At 37.7% G+C, this 13,022-nt stretch overlaps 1 protein-coding gene across 7 annotated transcripts in view; it reads left to right on the top strand.

Annotated features, from left to right (window-relative positions):
• The window catches only part of FRMD4A (FERM domain containing 4A), a 361,665-nt gene that overhangs the window by 188,040 nt on the left and 160,603 nt on the right, over window positions 1-13,022 (top strand). The window contains exon 1 of one of the 7 annotated variants that reach the window (XM_075208672.1): window positions 8,925-9,341. The exons of the other annotated variants lie outside the window; for them this stretch is intronic. The gene's annotated coding sequence lies outside the window, so the exon portion shown is untranslated. Of the gene's footprint in view, window positions 1-8,924; window positions 9,342-13,022 lie in introns of those variants that run through there. 7 annotated transcript variants of the gene reach the window in all.

Genomic DNA, 13,022 nt, shown 5'->3' with positions numbered 1-13,022 from the left:
AGGGTCAATCTGTTAGCAGCTAATTAACCTACCAGTATGTTTTTGGAATGTGGGAAGAAACCGGAGCACCCGGAGGAAACCCACGCAAACACGGGGAGAACATACAAACTCCACACAGATAAGGCCATGGTCGGGAATTGAAGTCATGACCCCAGTGCTGTGAGGCAGAAGTGCTAACCACTAAGCCACTGTGCTGCCCAATTGCTATTATAATATTCTGTCATTAGCAATATATTCCCAAACAGACTTATTTTCACCGTTATTTACCCTTTTACACTTCACATAAAATACAATTATAGAAAAACATTTTGTTGTCATAGAATATTATTTGCTTTATTTATATATAGCATAGTAGATTGAAGAAGTTTATAATAGTCCTCTGTCTGCAGAGACTGAGATTGCTCATACTAATTATATTACCTATGTATTAATACATTTTAATTGTATGTATAGATGCCCATTACATGAAGTTATCAGTGTTAGGACTTGATTTAGCGTTAAACGCAAATTGTAACTTTTGCCTAAATGTGTCCATGCACTTATCTTTCTGCGGCTGTATTTAGAGTTGCTCATATTTATTCTAATAAGACCCAGGAGGGTTGATTGAGAATGTGAATGCTGTTCAGTGTGACCCTGTCCAATAGATTTTTCCCTCACCAAAATACAGTATGCCCAGGTGACCCAATGTTTAGTATCAGTGGGTTAAATTTCAAAAAGTTGAAAAGTGTGCACTTCTTAAATAAATGTGGTATACTATAAATTCAACTTAGTTTTCATGTATTAAGTCTTCTAGTGGAGTCCACTGAGGCTTCAGGACAGTTACTTGAATGGCCAATGTGAGTCTTTGTTCACCATACAATCAAATCCCCCTTTTTTCCATCCAAAATCTGTAACGTTCTATACTTATTTCCCCCTGTCAGATGCCCAATGCATCCAAACCAACATTATAAGTTTGAATAAGTTAATTTATCTGTTTTTATTTGAGAAATAAAAGGGAGTATAGGGTGGGGTTTGTGACCATGGTAAACTTTAGGTCACATAGATGTCATGGTTTAGTGTTTCAAAATGATGGGAGCCCTATGTACTATGTCACATAGTGTGTCTCCGTTTGTGTCCTGCATAAGGCACCATATACATGTGTTGGAATCACAGGGAGCAAATGTCATCAAATGAACAGATGAAACAAATGACTGTATCTGACACTAAGTCACTTATTGGCACAAGAAAAAACTGCAATGAAATCATCTTAACTGTGATGGATATTGGGCATTTCAGTTAAATAAATTACTTTTTATCTGAGGTCTAGTGGTCCCTATTCAACCATTTCAATACCGCACCAATCTCTGCATAGTCATATCTTGTGTTGGTCTCTAACCTTTAACTTTCAAAGCTGGTGATTTATAGTCACTAACTCAACCCACGTGTGACAGATGGGGTCAAAAGCTTTGAATCATTAGTCCCTCCGCTGGAGGAAAAAGCCTATGAAAAACAAATAATGTTGAGCTTTGGGCCAGCATTTGTTAAGTATTTTTATATATTTACTCTTTTTACTTTTCTATTTTTTTTAATTTTTTTTTAATGATATATGGGAGAATAATTAATATTATATTGATCACTTGTCAAAGTTGATAGATTAACTTTTTTTTTCTTATGGAAAATACAGTGGCAGAAAATACAATGATTTGAGAAAAAGAAGCTAGCCCAAGCTATAATTACTAATAAATTGTAAAAAAGAAAAACCTCATAATATGCGTGATGTGAGATATTATTGATACAGTAATTGTAATATTAGATATATGCTTACATGTAACAGAAAATAGGGTCTGAAACAGCATAGTGACATCTGTGGGTTGGTGTCATAACGTTATATTTTTCCAGCTGGAAAAATACCCAGTTCAAGAAACCTAGATGCATTGGTGCTGTGTGACACCACCTTAAGGATTTAAGAAAGATTATTGCATTTCATTATCTACATATTAAACATACATTTTGACCAGGTTATACATAGAAATCAATCATTCAGAAGAATACTGCAATTGTCTGCAGGTAATATGCTTGTGTTTTGTGAAAATCAACTGCATTACAACCTAGTTGTTAAATGTTACCTGTTCCATCCCCTCCCGAGGAACTTTAGGGGTACATCATGCAACTCTAGATGGGGTTGGGGATTTGTGCAAGCAAGAGTACCAATCAGAAGTCACAAGCACAGATATTGCAGTTTCCGATTGGTCCTACCACTAACACACATTCTGTAACCATTTTAAAGTGGTGAACTTATAAAAAGTTTGTCTTGTACTATATTACGGAGGATCACAGGGAAAAAATGGCTGCATGGAGCAGTCCCCAGGCTCCGTGTGGAGCATGTAAGTAACTGTAAGTATTAATTTACTGGATATCAGTTGCGTTTGATCATTTGTTGACTAACAATGTAGACAATAATTTAACCTGTACGACCATTACAAGTGTCCTATAAAATCAGCTTGTCTGTTTGTTCCTCCTCCTCCATACATAGCTCTACACATTCTGATCATAAGAACATTACATAGCCTTTGGATATCTAGCTTAATATTTCAGCACAAATATTAATCACAAATGTGTCTATAGTATCATAAATTAAAGTCTGTACAGGCTACTTATATCTATAAATGGCTAAAACGTACATACTTTACAATTACTGCGCTATTCTATCACCGAATTGACTTTTCACCTTGGTGTTACATGCTGCAATATCTGTTAATGTTTGTGATGCAGATAGAATGTCATATGAAAACATCTTTGAAGGTCTGTTTGAAAAGCAGATTTACTTAGTAATATAATAATATTTTTCAGGAACAGGGATTCCCTAAAACACAAGGTCCTTGTCATATTTCATCAAGCCGTTTCCCTTTTCCTGTTGTTAAAGCTTAGGATTATTATACGTGCTCAGAGCATCTGACCCTTCAGTACGTTCAGGAAGACAAATTATTTGAGTGACCATGTGTCTCACTACAAGATTAATTTTATTTTTCTCATAACCTGATTCCTTTCCAATTACAACATACATAAAAACATACATAATGTTGCTGCATGAAAGCACAGTCTTTAACATTAACAATAATTTGTAATTATGCAATTTGTTTGGATGGAACTTTCTTTTCTGTTAATTCCTTTTCTTCCTGTTGGTGATGCTGCTGTTAAGATGTATGAAGTTGGGATTTCTTACTGACTGTCTTTCTGCCACTTCATCTTGGATGTCCTCCAAACAACTCAAACTCAATCTCAGTTCCAAAACAGAGTTAATAATATTCCCACCCACCAACAGAAGCCTCCTGCCTGACATTTCAATTTCTGTTGACAACACAGTGGTTGATCCAGGAGGGGTGATCTGTGCATTAAATTTACCTCCCCCTTCAATGCAACATGCTTTTGCAAAGGTGCAAAGTTACTCATTTTTTGCTTTACTTGCCTTACTGAATCAGGCCCAACAAATTTATATACAGTGCAGATTTTACTTACAGTCAATAATATGCATACTTACCAACTTTACAATGTTGGTATCCGGGAGCCTGCGGGGGAGGTGGGCGTCATGGGGGGCGGGCCTCCAAAATCCGTGTCATTTTGGACCCGCCCCCATGACGTCATGACGCAAAATGCGTCATTTGACAGAGGGGGCGGGGCCAAACGCCGCGATTCACCAGGAATCGCGGCGTTTGTGACCTAATTCTGCCCACTTCACTAGGAAGTGGGCAGATCCGGGATTTTGCCACACTCGCCCGGGAGTCCGGGAGACTCTCTCAAAATGCGGGAGTCTCCCGGACATTCCGGGAGAGTTGGCAAGTATGATAATATGTGAGCATAAAAATAAAACGGCAACATCTGTATAATGTAACTTTTACATTTACGCTTATCAGTAGCTTTTATGGTGTTGGGCTTTTAGTGGAACCAGAAGAACTAATAAGTTAGAATAAGGTGGGCTAGAAGAAACCTAAAAGACCTCAGGCACACATTAAGGGGGATTTTAAGTTGCTCAAAAAAACCCCATGCTCAACTCACCACCTCTATCTCCAATATGTAGAGGCCGGTAATTAACCTCAATGGAGGTTTACTTATCTTCTGGTGACCTCAGTGACGTCATGGGGCTGCCAGAAGAAGGCAGTAGATGTGCAGACTATTGCAGCTGCGTACTGCCCATTACCTCTGCTCTGGTGGCCCCGCCTTCAGAAAGGGACTCCTCCTTCCTCCACACCACGCTCTGCCTATTACCATAAAGAAGGCAGCGCATGGCCTTCATTTCAATATGCGCAGATCCCGTCTCCACCCCCACCTCTACTCAGGCGCGTGGCACATGTACACTTTTTCACAGGCATTTTTTGAATTATACTAATCTAACTGGTATTGTGGCAAACAATGAAAACTCCATCTAGAAACCCTGCATTTGCCCCTGGGCCTCACAAACCAGAACATGAAGGACTGAATCTGTTCAAGGAATTGGGTGGAAACATATTACTTGTATCATTAACATAAACTGAAGATGCCATGTACAAAGGTCCAAAATGATAATAAAATTCCAGTTACATGTCTGTATACAAAAACACAGTACATTTATTTATATAACGTCAGCAAATTTCATAGCGCTTTACAATTAGGAACAACTCATTAGTAAAACAATACTGGGTAAAACATACATACAGAGAGGTAATAAGGCTCTGCTCGCAAGCTTAAAATCTATAGGACAATGGGTAATTAACACATGAGGTCAAGTGCTACATACAGCATATTGGTCCAACCAGACTGCAAAGGTAAAAAGTGACTAGTGGGCTATATGATCCAGTCACCCAGTCACAAAGTGGCAGGGGAGGATCCAGAACTTAATTGTACCGGGGGCATGTCCTAGATCAACTTTCAATGTCAGTGTAAAAATAAATCTATCAAGTATTTGTGTGCTACATTAGAAAACAGCCAGTATTTAACTTATATACAAAATAAACTAATATGCACCCCTTGCATTGTAACATGGTTTTGTCCAGGAGAAAACGTACTCATTTTGTTGCCTTACTTTGCTTAATGAATCAGTCCTGTTATGTTTATGAAACTAAATAAATTAAAAGTTTTAAAGAGCTGTATGCTAGTTGGATAATTGGCTGTACATATCTATATCTGTCCATACCCCTGTTTCTAACCAGCATTTTCTGGATACATAGGTTGACAACAGAAACATATAAGGAACAATTTACACGTCTCTGTCCACAATTCCTTATATAAGAACTAAATTTCAAATTTATTTGTTTTGCAAGAAAATTACATTTTGAATGTATTTTATTTAGAGTACATGGATGTTTGATTCCTTTCTTGCCCTTTTTAATATATTACCTTTGAACAGCCTCCCACTCCTTATAAAAGTACTTTGGTGGAGGGCCATCCAGTTATCAGTAGCCTTTCAATAACAGTGCTGCATTGTAACTCATACTCTCCAGGAATTTCCGGGCCTGGAAGAGTAGACATTCTCCCGGCACGTTGTGGGGGCAGGGCTTAATGACAGTGCGTCAGTGAGCTACACCCCCTGCTAGGCAATGCCGTTAATTTGTCCATTTCCTAGCAGTGGACGGGGTCAGGGTGACGCAGTAGTGTCCCCATGCCCCCTAATACACCTGTTACATGACGTTCCAGAGGGGAGGTCTTAAAAGTCGGGTCCAAAGGGAGGCACCCCTACCTAGGTACTATTATAGGAAAGGTAGGGCGGTTGTTTATACTCAAAATGAATAGGAAAATCCCTTTTAGTTCCCTCAACACAACCGCCTCAATGGTGTATAATGTAATTAGAAATAGTTAGACATTTACCCCCAATGCCTTCACTAGACCTAAAGCACCAGGTTATTATTCTCTGTCTTCCTGTTTGAAGTGAAAATAAACATTGTTGAAAGCTGTTCAGATTGACGGCGTCATCATCTTTTAAAGGAGGTCAGAGAATCGATGTGCATGGGGAAAAGAACTATACACAGGCCAAGTTCTATCGATTTGTTTCCTTTCTTGACTTATTTTTTCTTGGATTTTTCACTGATTCAGCATCAGCTGCCAGCTCCTTTTCCTGCTGCCAGCATAATTGAAGACGTAACTTTGTCTCGGCTACATATGCTGTAAAGAAAATTGAAATTTTCACCACCTTTTAATTCCTAGATGTCACGTGATATCATTGTTTCCATAACCTTAGTCCACACAGTTTCTTAACAGTATGAGTTTCAATAATGAAACACAAATGTATGACACTATGTTAATATGGTATTTGTTTTATATTTGTATATTTGCTTTGTTGTGCAAGTTTATTGTACTGATTTTTTTGTTTGTACCTCCATTTGTCCTAATGTTTGTGGTTTTTACAACCTGTCTGACTTGATCATGTTCACATATCGAGTATGCATATGGACTTACACCTGAAATAGGCAAACTAACTACATATTATTGCCAAAAAAACATCTCTAATATCTCATGTAATGCCTACCAATGGAAAACACTGTAGATGTCCTTCATATCAACACATTTCAAAAGAGTTACACATATATATATATATATATATATATATATATATATATATATATATATACATATATATATATATTATATAAATGCTTAGTGGCGTCTGTGTGTGGAAAAAAAACAAACAAGTTGCAGCGCCACCTGCTGGGCAGAGTTATACACTGACCTACTAAATTCTTAGTGTGTGTGGGAAAAAAAATTCAAAAAGGGCTGAAATTTGGTAGGGCTCAAACTCATTTTCGTGAGGTAATTTTACCTCATGAACACACATGTGTAGAGGCGTGCGTTAGTGTGTGTGTGTGTGTGTGTGTGTGTGTGGAAAAAACTATTTTCTCAGAAAGGGCTCATCCAATTGACCTGAAATTTGGTATACTGACATTATTTGACAAAAAAATTAGAATAGTCAAGTCAGTTAACTTCCATTATCCCCCCTCCCCCCCATGGGAGGGGTAGTAAAGGCTAAATTTACGAGTTGAGGGGTCAAACTCATTTCCGTGAGGTAATTTTACCTCATGAACACACATTAAAAAGGGCGCTTGCGTCGGGAAGTAACGATCTTCCCCTGAGGAGGCCTGGGCTAGGCCCAAATGCATGACAAGAACCTTTTTAAGACCTTAAGTATCTTGATTTGACTAGAATGCATGAGTATCATGCACGGGTTAACTTGTATATGTATATATATATATATATATATATATATATATATATATTTACAAAATATTAAGTATGTAATAAATGTTTCAATGATTTTATTCTACAATTGAAAATGGTATGTATTTCGAAAATAGATAACAAAGCCTGGCTGTGCAATTTGTCATTATATATATATTAGTGCAGAGATATCAATTTTCAGTAACAGAATCTGAATTGTGATATGATTAAACTGTTTGTTGATATCATGCCTTATTACTTAAAAAAAAATCATACAATATGACTTTTAATTTGTAGTGTTTTGGGACTAAAGTGTGTGAACAAATTAATTCAGGTTTTCCACCAGCAGACGTTAAATTATGGATTTGCTTACGCCTCCCTGCAACTTTTACTAAACACATTCATTAAATTCTTGTCTTCTGTGGTTTATCAAAGTAGTTGTATTATCTATGCAAAGTTCTTTATTTTCATTCATGAGCACAATACAGTTTGGTTGATATATACTATAAACTAATATCCTCAGAAGATATAAAGTTCTTAGTGACAGCCATAAAGATAAAGCAGTGTATTTAGTGATAGTTTCAGAAGGACATTGACGTGTTTCACAGAAGTAGCAACTACTTACCTAATATGAAATCTGATTAATTACTTACATTGCTATTTTGTTACTTTGTTTACTCATTCAGTGATATGATTTTAACTTTCAGGGGTGGAGGGCTCAGGATTCTGATTTATATATGACTGAGTTTGAAAATATGCAATAAATGCATGTTTACAAACATTTGATTTAAACTCAACCAGGGTGAGCAGGTTCATGGTTCAGCCAGTTCAAACATGTTCAAGCTTGTTGAAGTTTAAATGGCTACATATCTGTGTGGAGTATGTATGTCCTCCCCGTGTCTGTGTGGGTTTCCCCAGGGTGCTCCGGTTTCCTCCCACACTCCAAAAACATGCTAGTTGGTTAATTGACTGCTATTAACTTGACCCTAGTCTCTCCCTGTCTGTGTGTGTGTGTGTATCATCATCATCATCACCATTTATTTTATATAGCACCACTGATAGCGCAGAGCTGTACAGAGAACTCATTCACATCAGTCCCTGCCCCATTGGAGCTTACAGTCTAAATTTCCTAACATACACAGACAGACAGACAGAGATAGAGAGACTATATGTTAGGGAATTTAGACTGTAAGCTCCAATGGAGCAAGGAATGATATGAGTTCTCTGTACAGCGCTGAGGAATTAGTGGAGCTATATAAATAGATGATGATGATGTATAGTTTTTTTTTAACGGCTTTCCATATAAATGGCAGACTTGAACTTCAAAACTCAAGCACTGTAATGCTGACTGTTCAAATTAATAACACAATAATATTAAGTTGAATTCTTCAACTACATGTTTTAAAAGTGATCCCACTTTTTAGACTGCAAGCTCTGACGGAGACTGGAAAAGCTGGGAAATTATTCTGAACGATGCCTGACTTGCTTAGCAACACCAAGTGAGATTACTGGTGAGCAGGTTCATGCTGTTGCAGCCCAGATGTTGCTATGCAGTGTATAGTTCAGGGCCTCAGTTTGAATGACTGCCTGCGTGCTGAGGTGCTTGGGTTACACATAACCCAGCATCAGCAGTGTAAGCAGCCTCTTTTATTCTCTAATCCCCTTCCCCCCATCCACTATGCAGCCTCTTCTCATTTAAAGTGTGTTTTTGTCTGCATGTGAGTCATTAAAAATAGGAGGAATGCACCAGCGGGAAAAACCTAGGACAAGCAGTGGTACTGAAGCTGCTTTCTCACCCCTCCTTCCTCCCAATGGCATGCTCTGCCTGTGTGTGTGTGAATCTCCTTGTGGTGTGGCCGGCACTCTCTACAATTTCTCTCTGTTTTTTTTTTTAAAGAACATTTCAGTGGTGCACCCTGGACTGCAGCCAGTGCCTGTGTGAGAGACCGTTAGCAGGGTGATGGGATGTGGTAGCAGGATCACAGACACACACACACGCACACACAGGAGGAAGCAAGAGGGGCTGTGTCTGTATTCCAGCAAAGCCACAGAGGAGGTACTAGAGATGGAAATGGATGCTGCTTGTTAGGCCGGGAGCCTGTTTAACCAGGATTTAATGTGATGTTTTTTACTGGGGTTAACATCTGCAGAACGTCTGATCCTGCCGAGGTGAAAAGAAGGTAATGTGTCATATCTATTTTCCATTAGGGAAGTTTTCTGTGATACAGCAAACACATGAATGCATGGGGTATTTAAAGTGTAAATGTTATATATTAATACATAGACAACTGAGTCTGCAGAAAACTCATTCAGACTTAATATGTGGAATCAAGATTGTATTATATTTATTGCAGACTTCTCATTTATAGGAATATATAGAGCAGCCATTTAACACAGGTAACATGTATATAGAAATATATGTGTGTGTGTGTGTGTGTGTGTGTGTGTATGTGTCTACTGTGCAGTTATCATAACTGCTTACATGGTATGCATATTGCTTATGTATATATTAATGTACATATAGCAGAGTTGTGAAACATGCAGATATATGTTATATTATAAAATGTACTTGTAATTTGTACTCTAGACTGCTTGATGCACTTATAGAGAAGAACATTCAACGTATACATTATATATATATATATATTTAAAAGTACAGGTAGCAAAGCAGCCATTAGTATTGCTACAGAGTTTAAGCAATATTGAATCCATCTTTCTGTAGAAGATATACCATTACATAGAAAAGAAAGATGGAATGCACTGTATTTATATTACACATCTGAATGTGATGTTGCACTTTGAGAAGGTGCAGTAAGTGCAGAGCAAGGAGACAGGCTCTCTAGGGGGATAGTAGAGGGAATAGGATGTTATTCATTCAGTGATACATGAGAAGACATGTACATTGCATGATGATGAAGAGGGAGATAGTTTATACTGCAGAGACATATGCAATCGGCTGGTTGATTGCTGAAGAGAGTAATATATACCGTATTTCACCTCTTCTATAGTCACAGTGTTTTAGGAGGCGTTTAGTTCTATAAATAGCCCTGGTTGATTTAGTGCTATACACACACAAGTCTTCTATGATGCAGGCAGCCTGCTCAGACAGAGCATGCAGCTAGGAAATGTGAGGCATGGCCATTATAATGCACTATCCATGGTATTAGTACAAAATATGCTGTTTTTTTCCGTATGATAGGCGGTGTTGGTAGAACAGAAGTACTGTTAAACATTTTTACATATAATGTGACACTATTGTTGTAGCAATTTTAACATGTTCATTAGATAGATCCAGATGACAAAACAGAGGATTGGTCCATTTCAGGAAGGTAAGGGGTTAAGCTTAGTTGGTGTACACCTTACCCTGACTAGTGTAATAGGCACAACCTTAAAGGTTATTGCAGAGGATGTAGAACAGGCTTATTTTGTATACATTATCTTGGTTCTAAACCATTCCAGAATGTATGTACATATTCGGTCATGGTGGGTGTTGGGAGTTGCCTGGCAATGAGTTTTAACATCCATATTAATTAATATTTTTGAATTTTGCAGTGGTTGGCGCACAAGATTAGCCTTAAAGTATCATTAACAAATCCCCAAAATGTTTAGCATATTAGTATGTTCCAGGCACAAGTGGTGTTGACTGCCCAATATGTTTAATTTAGTCACACCTGCCCTGTATTTGTCTTATAGCTGAGGTCACAGCACACAGTGTGTTATGGCTCTTTGATTTCATGACAGATCTGTTAGGAGGTTCATTGCGTTTAGCTGCCTATACACAGGTATTAGTCCCATGGGACACTGTAGTGCTATCTTCATGGAACCATAGCAAATATATAAGCATGCAGCATCTTTTCATGTAATACAGGCGTTTAAATAGGAGTTACTTAGAAAGATTTGAGTCTGGTGCACTCTGGAAATAAGTGCTTCTGTTTTATTGCATTATAAACCTAGACACATCTTCTGCCTCCTCGAGCTTCATCTCCGAGTGACATACTGCGTTTCCAGACACCACTCCTACCACTCAGTGTTGCTATAATATTTGACCTGCTTGGAAAGAAAAAATACATTTCATATGTTAACAGCAAACTTTTTATTTGCTATGAACATACACCTTTATATTTTATTATGGGACTGTGTTTATTAATTATTGCGGGCATACATATGTATAACACAAATTTGTAATTGCTGTGGATGTTATGAGTGTTATTATGGTGGAAATCAACAGATGTAAAAGCAGAGGTTGTCCACTTCAGGCAGGGATGGCTTTCACACCAGCTGAGTGGATCTGTCCAATCATCTTTGTGGAAAATAAAAAAAATAGACGCTTTTATTTTATTCTAACTGATTGGGCATTGGAAGTGAACACAGATGCCCTATATATGGAGAAAACACTTTGGTAAGTCACCCCTTCATTTTTTTTTTATTATGAGGCTAGAACAATGGTAACCAAAGTTTGAAGACACCTTTGTCCTTGTGAGTTGTGCTGGAAGCTGGGGTCATATGCTGTTCTCCTTAGGGTCATATTTATTATTTGGGGATGCTCTATCGCCATTTGTAGCTTTTCTCACGAAGTGAGATACATTCAGTGTACAAGGATAATGAATTGAAACCATTATTGGCCATGATGGAACAAGGCATTTTTCGCACCTAAGTAAGAGATGCTGACGAATACCTGTCTCTCGCTTGGAACAATTGCATGGCTGCTGTGCATTGTTGTTGCTGGTCAATGCTGTTAGGCTGAAATAGCATCTTTATGTGCATTCTGACAGCTTTATATGAATGAAACAGGCTATGGGAAAGCATTCGAAAACTATTCTATTGTATTCAGTGGTGGACATGCTCCCCAACCCTTGTTGTGCCCAACACAGTTGCCTCTTCTGCCTTCATCCCAACCCTTTATGTTAATCTAAAATACTGTCATTGTAAAGTTGTTATATACACCTATAAATTATCACAAGAGAAACTAAGTTGTCTTCTATTACTGCATTGCTGATGTATGCAAAGTTTTGCAGCTGGAGACTTGAGTGAATAAGACTTCACAATAAAATGTTTGCTTACATCAGCAGTAAGAGGAAACCGTTTTCTTTTAGTTAAGATATTGAATGTATTATAGAGAAGCAATCTTGCAGTGAACAAGAATGGCAAATGTAATCCTTCAGGTATATCAACATGCAAGTAATGAAAGCAGCAGGATTCATATATGGTTGAAAGAAATGTTATTTTCAGTAAGATACAAGTGGGACATTTCTGAAAAGTGGTGCAATAAAAACCAATTACATTCTACCTGGCAATTTTTTAGCAGTTTATAAAAGGAAATCAATGTGTGATTGGCTCATGGGAACTATAGAACTTGTTATGCTATCGTTTTTAGTAATTGTCCTTATTTTCTTACATATTCCCCTTGTTTAGGGGTACCTATAATGGCTCTATTTTACTTTCTTGGGATTATGGGAAAGTCTTTGGTGCTTAGTAAAATATTTATTGCAGACTATGAAATTTGGTACATCTCATATGATATCTACTGGATGAGATAATGTCTACATATGACAGGAAGTATAGAACATAATCCCAATGGGAGAAAATACAAAGTCTCAAGTAAAAACGGTCTATTGTGTCATGACCGGTGTATGCTTTCAGGGATGTGTGTTAAGTATATGTGAACTGCTTACATGAGAGATGTCAAGCAAGGTGAAAACTTGAGCTTCGCTTGGCTCAAAAAAGAATGCTTGAAAGTGGGAATTTTCTAAAGGGTTGAGTGCTTCCCTGCTGTTCCTAAACCTCATATTTCAATGCAAGGTTGGTGTTGTTGTTAGACGCATGAGTTATGTATGGTGTATTTCGCCTTGGGTGACATTTTT

Source organism: Mixophyes fleayi, chromosome 4 (genome assembly GCF_038048845.1).
Source record: "Mixophyes fleayi isolate aMixFle1 chromosome 4, aMixFle1.hap1, whole genome shotgun sequence".
In the NCBI taxonomy this organism is placed as follows: domain Eukaryota; kingdom Metazoa; phylum Chordata; class Amphibia; order Anura; family Limnodynastidae; genus Mixophyes; species Mixophyes fleayi.
The sequence above is the reverse complement of the archived record's forward strand: the minus strand, read 5'-3'. Positions and strand labels throughout refer to the sequence as shown.